The sequence below is a fragment of the Etheostoma spectabile genome, chromosome 14 (assembly GCF_008692095.1).
Source record: "Etheostoma spectabile isolate EspeVRDwgs_2016 chromosome 14, UIUC_Espe_1.0, whole genome shotgun sequence".
Taxonomy (NCBI): Eukaryota; Metazoa; Chordata; class Actinopteri; order Perciformes; family Percidae; genus Etheostoma; species Etheostoma spectabile.
This window is the reverse complement of record NC_045746.1, coordinates 5,548,367-5,554,787: the sequence shown is the minus strand read 5'-3', so window position 1 is coordinate 5,554,787 and position 6,421 is coordinate 5,548,367. Positions and strand designations below refer to the sequence as shown.

The 6,421-nt window shown below is 43.1% G+C and overlaps 1 protein-coding gene across 1 annotated transcript in view; it reads left to right on the top strand.

The window, feature by feature from the left end:
* Positions 1–6,421, top strand: part of hibadha (3-hydroxyisobutyrate dehydrogenase a) — a 23,902-nt gene that overhangs the window by 6,824 nt on the left and 10,657 nt on the right. The gene's annotated exons all lie outside the window — the stretch shown is intronic.

The following is a 6,421-nucleotide window of genomic DNA, read 5'->3' as shown; positions in this document are numbered from 1 at the left end:
ACACACACACACACACACACACACACACACACACACACACACACACACACAGTTGAAGTCTCTGTGCAGACACTTTCCTGCACAGACACAGACAATGGTTCGTTAGGCATGCCAACATTTGCTTGAACACACATTTCTACCACTGTCTAGTGTCATTAAAAACGTCCACATGCAAAGTTGACCCACAACAAAACAAGCTCTGATGTCACAGGCCCAGGGTGTTGGCACAGCAATGGCAAAAATAGGAGGTCTGGCTAACAAGCGGCGGGGTCGTTACCAGTAATTACCCAGAATGCCTGTGTTTGTGTTAGTGTGCCTATGGTGGGCTGGCACATTGCAAACGGACGATGGCTTAAAAAAAGGCCCTACAAAACCCTTTCATTGTGTTTTTCCCAGCGCTGGGAAAGTCAGCTATCGGTGCAAATGGAAGTAAGAAGGAGCTGTTGTGGGACCATGGGCACTCGGGCTAATGTTGCTTGTTTGCAAGGTCTTATAACCTTCAGCTAACTACTTCTTTAGACTGAGTCTCAACACCACTCTAATGATATCCATACCACATCAACTGAAGCCTGAGTGTTGCAGTGTGTCATTTGCCGACAGTTTGAACGTCATCTTCCAGCCTGTAGGAGCTTGTTCTAACCAGTGCTGGCACCGGTTTGTTCGTCTGTCAACGCTGCCAATCCACTTCTCTGCTGACTGATATAGACACTTTTTATCACCTTCAAACTATTTCTTGGATAAAGCATGAACTCTGATTAATAAAGTCCCCCTCCACTCAGCAAATTATTTTTCTCACTGTTACATCCCTTGGCTGTTTGAGCTTTTCTGTGCAGAATGATGTACAGTATGTGCAGAGTTTAACACTAGAAGCCTGTTTTCACATTTATCTGCTAAAGGACAAAAAGTTTCTATGTGCTTCCCTTGAATAACACCTTAAAAGACATGGACATACGAGCAGAATGTTGTGACGTCACAGCTAGTTTGGAAGCCAGTCGTGGTCCAGTATGTGACTTACACTTAAGTGTCATATGTAAAGGGGAGCCCTCCAGCGCATGACACTGAGAGTGGACTTTTCAGTAATGTAGGACGCATCTTGTGTCCAGTGAAATCAATAATATTTGCATATTCATAGATTCTGGATCTTTCAATGAGAGGAACAGATGTTATTTTAAGAGCTTATTACAAGATAGTTGTAGAAAAACCATGTCAGACATGAATTATTATGGCAAACAGACATTTTTTCAAAGGGATTATCTTGGTTCCAGAAAAGTATCTTAAAATGTCTACAAATAGTGTAAAAGGTCTTTCACAATTTCCTTTAGTCTGAGGTAATGTCAAATTGTTGGTCATAATTGACTAGGTTAATCAAGTAATAGTTGCACCTTAATGAGTAGCCGTATTGTAACTTTGGTTTCTTGTCAGAGAGGATGGAGCAGAAGAACACTCAGGCACTGAAGGCCATTTAGTGGAGGTTAGTGATAATTCTCTGACACTAAGTTAAGGAATCGGGTTGGATGGGCAGGGGGTGGTGCTGTCGCAGTCTGTCAAGTTGATGGCTTACCAAGGCGGAGCGTCAGTGGTCCAAAGACTAGATTAGCATAACAAGCCTCTCACTGACGGGTTCTGGTGACATAGGGGGAATTGGGGTGGGGGTGGGAGGGAGGGTGCAGGGCGGTAAAGTGACCAGGGGTAGTCATGATGGAGGGATGGTGAAGGGGGATTCTAGCCTATGTTCCAGATGGGGGTAGACCCACAGCAGCTGGGGACTGGCTCTCACATCTCTGCCCGCATGTCGTCTGGTGTCTGTGTGTCTGTGTGTCTGTGTGTAGATGGTATATGAGCCATTCAGAAATCTGTCAAATGGAGCCCAAACGTCATACTACATGTCACTCACCTAAAAGCAAATTAGCATTGTGTGTGTGTGTGTGTGTGTGTGTGTGTGTGTGTGTGTGTGTATGTGGTGTGTGTGTGTGTGTGTGTGTGTGTGGTGTGGTGTGTGTGGGTGGTGTGTGTGTGTGTGTGTGTGTGTGTGGGTGTGGGTGTTGTGGTGTGTTGTGTGTGTGTGTGTGTGTGTGTGTGTGTGTGTGTGTGTGTGTGGTGTGTGTGTGTGGTGTGTGTGTGTGTGTGTGTGTGTGTGTGTGTGTGTGTGTGTGTGTGTGTGTGTGTGTGTCCCTGCCTGCTAACGGCCTAATTGCAGATCCTTATCAATTGATTTCTTAGATGGTCTCATTGGGCCAGAGAAAGGATAGGATTGATAGTGAACCTTTTTTGCCTCCCCCTATGGGATAGAGCAGTTACTGATGATGGGATGATGGGGGTGGCCTGGTGGTCAATGGACCGGCATGCAAACAAACCCTTAAGGCTGTAGTACATGTATATACTAGAAACTATGTTAATGCTCTAAACTGAAGTAACTCATCCTTTTTTTTTTTTCCCAAAACCCAAACTTTCTCCGCTCAAGATTCTCATGAAGTGCTTCTGTGCAGAAGTCCGTTCTCATGGCTCTGTGCTCGTTAACTGGAGCCGATAAAGAGTCTGTTTTTAACATTACAGAGGAGCATTAGCAAAGTTGGCAGATAGACTGTTGAAAGTGCTGATTTAAAAAGAAAAATGTTCATGTGTGTGAGCGATTTTGGTTAACGTGCACCCTTGTATCGTTTCACGTATTTACTCGATATCCGCTGTTTTTTACTGGGTCTGTTTGGGTTTTTAATTTGTTTGAGAGAAAAAAAAATATGCCTTGGGGTGTAATTATAATGGTGGACCACATAAGTCTGTGTTGTTGGCCTGTAAACATCCTACCCCCACTGGCTTACACTGAAAGTAGTCAGCTCCCATTGACTCAAGGCTCTTTTCAGTCTGAATTAAAGAGGACTGTCAGTTGAGCCAAAACTTTACATGTGCTTATAGTTAAAAACTTACTAGCAAACAATGTAGTATATTGCCAAAGCCAGAGTTTGTTTACACCAACTTTGCACTTGAAGGTGTGACATGAAATCAGGCATCTCCCTAAATCCCTCTCGGGGTTCTCGAAGTAAAAACATTACATACATTATTATAATTTTAGGAAATTAGGTGTTTGGAAGAGATCTGATGATATTATAGGTGTTGTTTTTGCTCAATGTGTTTTTTCTGTATACGGGGGAAAAAGCCGGGTTGTGGCTCGTTGTCAAATGCGTCATTCATTACCAAACTCTGGGAACAACCCTTTTTGTGTGTGTCTGTGTGTGTTGTTTGCGTAGCCTCATATTCACAATGTAGTTTAATTTAAACTCGCCACCAATAAAAAGTGCCTACTGGTTTAGGCTGCTCGTAACTCCGAGACACGGCCCAGAAGCTCAACGAGCTTATTGGCGGCAAGCTCTGGGATCTGCACCTGTCCCTGGTACACACACACACACACACACACACACACACACACACACACACACACACACACACACACACACACACACACAGGAACCCACAAACTGATACTGCATGCATATCTACACAGAAATTCTCACTTACTGTGTACATACACACACCACTTCAAAAGAGCCCAAGTTTAAAAGGTTATAAGGCTGTCATGAATTGCTTTGGTTGATTCTTTTTTGTAGTAAAAGAAGTGCTAATGAATTGAGTGTACTACAAACAGGCCAAACCAAAGTCGTTTTCTCTGATCTTCCTTTGCCTTCACAGAACCAGATTCACCCTCTTAATGTTCACAGTTGATGCCTTTTGTCGAAGCCTGCTGTCAAGCATCTGTCCTAATAATGCTTAATTGCCTGCTTATTAACTTGAATCTTGTTAATAGAGGAGATCAGATGAAGGAGATATACGTGTGTCTGTAATTGAATGAAAGCTAACGTGCATGGGCCACACACAACTACAGATGCATGCTCACAGACACAGATATTCACACTGCAGTGCCTCACCATACAGTACGTCATAGATGTAGTTGGAGCCACTTTCATTCTCCTAACCCTTTCACTCAACACAGTAAAAGCCACAGAGTGGCTCATTAACAGTCCAGCCCGCTTCAGCATGCTCTGAGAATATTTGCATTGGGTGATTTGGGGGTGAGGAACTTGTCTCTCGGAGCTGGATGAGAGAAAATGACTGAGGAGTGGTGGTTCTTTCCCAAGGGAATTATTTATTTCCCAAGAAAGGATTGCTTGCTAAACATTAGAGTGGCACTTTTGTCTTTATTCTGAATCCACTGTTATTTTCTCCCTGAACGAGGTGGCAGTATGTGCTGTTTTTGGTACTCTGGGATAATTATATTTATTAAGTAGTGTTTGGTGTGGCAGTATATACATTGTTTATTCCCTTAAAGTCTTCTTAGTATTTACATCCCTTCTTTACTCTCTCAGTCCTGTATCTTCTATCATAGATGCCCCCCACCCCTTACACACGCACACACCCACATATACACACACCCACACACACATATACACACACCCACCTTGCCTCCCCCCCTAGGGGGCGTTGTGTAGTTGTGCAGTGCTAACGATCCAGGACTGTCAATCCCTCAGGGATGGATGAGCCGGCGGGCCCGGCGCTCAGGAAGCCTCATTAGGATTCCTCTTTAATCCGTCTCTGACAGGACCAGTCCGAGAACGGGATGTCCCCTCACACACACACACACACACACACACACACACACACACACACACACACACACCACATTAGAACACTATCGTAGAATTACACATCACACTCAAACAAATACATTTCTGCTCATGCACAATAAACACACACACACACACACATTGTTATGCTAATGATGTCTTATTCTTCCACCAACAAGGATCTTCCATCATCCCGGTGTCACTGCCTATAGAAATCCACTACAGATCATAAGAGCTTATTATGGGTGATTAGTTAATTTGAGGGAGGGAGAGTTGTGGGGGATGCTGGGAGGTAGGAAGAGAAAGATCGTTTTCCTTCTCTGCTGTTGTCTCTTCTTCACTCTCTCTCTCTCCCTTGCTCTCTTTACCTTCTTCCTCACTCTCCTTCTTTCTCTCCTTAGTGAGATATATTGATCAGCACGTTGACTGTGATATCAATAATCTCCTCTTTAGTCGTCCGTGAACAGTGATCTTCACTAATGAATCAGCACAGTTGTGTGTGTGTGTGTGTGTGTGTGTGTGTGTGTGTGTGTGTTTAATAGAAATGCTCAACCTGAAGATGAAAACTAGTAAATTAAATGTAAGAAATGAGAAGTGATGTGACCAGTTGAACTTTTACAACTACCTTTATTTAAAGAAAAACTAATTGAGTTGTTATTGTTCATACATTACTTCTCTCCTCATTTAATGATAGCATTGTCAAGAAAAGCTCTATGACTTCTTCAGCTCTGTATATTATACAGTACATGAACGAAAACTTAAATTATATTAAACAAGATTCAAATAGGTTAAGTCAGATGTATAAATTAGATTAAACAAGACAACATAAAGTAACAAGAAAGACGCAAAATCTATCACGTTGATGGACTGTGAACCATATGTGTGTATGATTGGTGTGTGTGGCGCCCTTATGTTGAGGTCGTGTTTGCCGTGGTCCATAGGCAGCTGCCGCAGCGTGGGCTTTGGACTTGATTATGTGGCCCTAACGACCTGCTGACAGCTCAGCACTGACACACAACGCACACACGTACAGAGTAGTGGCATCAAACACTTGAGAACAGAACAGCCAATTAAAGAAGGGGGAGGGAAAAAGAGATGTATATTTATGTTTATGGGTCATGGAAATACACAGCAAGTCTCCTTCTCTTTTCTTTTCTTCCTCCCTCCCTCTGCTGCTGATAATGTCATTTCAGCTGTTTTGTCCCTAGTAATTCCCTTTTAATTATTAACACTGACATTATTAGGCTTTCACTATTAAGAGACCTTTCATTAGAGCCAGACAACACCCTTAAGAGACATTTGAACTCTGTCTCCCTTCCCTTCTTTATTATCCTTTCCTTTTTTTTAGAGAACTAAGAAAGTCCTTAATTTTGAAAGCATTGTCACTTCTTTTCTACAGTACTTTTCTAAGAATTTTTTGTGAGATCAGCATTATATATAGTAGTTTGAGTGTGTCAATTCAGTATTTGTATACCTGATTTAAATGTGTTAATGTTTGGGGTTATTGAAAAAGGTGTATAAGGGGCCACTGTCATTGCAGAGGAGACTCATGCCGGCTGAGTCAAACCCACTCTGAAAAGGGGTTACTTCTGCATTAAGGACCCGGTGAGGTGGGGTGTGGTTGCCTCCCACAACATGGCACGCTCCTTAAGCCATCAGGCATGGGGAGGGACGCCTAATTGAACATGATAAAGTGTAAAGTTAATTACCCCTCACGCCTGTCACTGATCCCCCAAGAGGGAGGCTGGCCTCAGGCACAGCTGTGTGTGTGTGTGTGTGTGTGTGTGTGTGTGTGTGTGTGTGTGTGT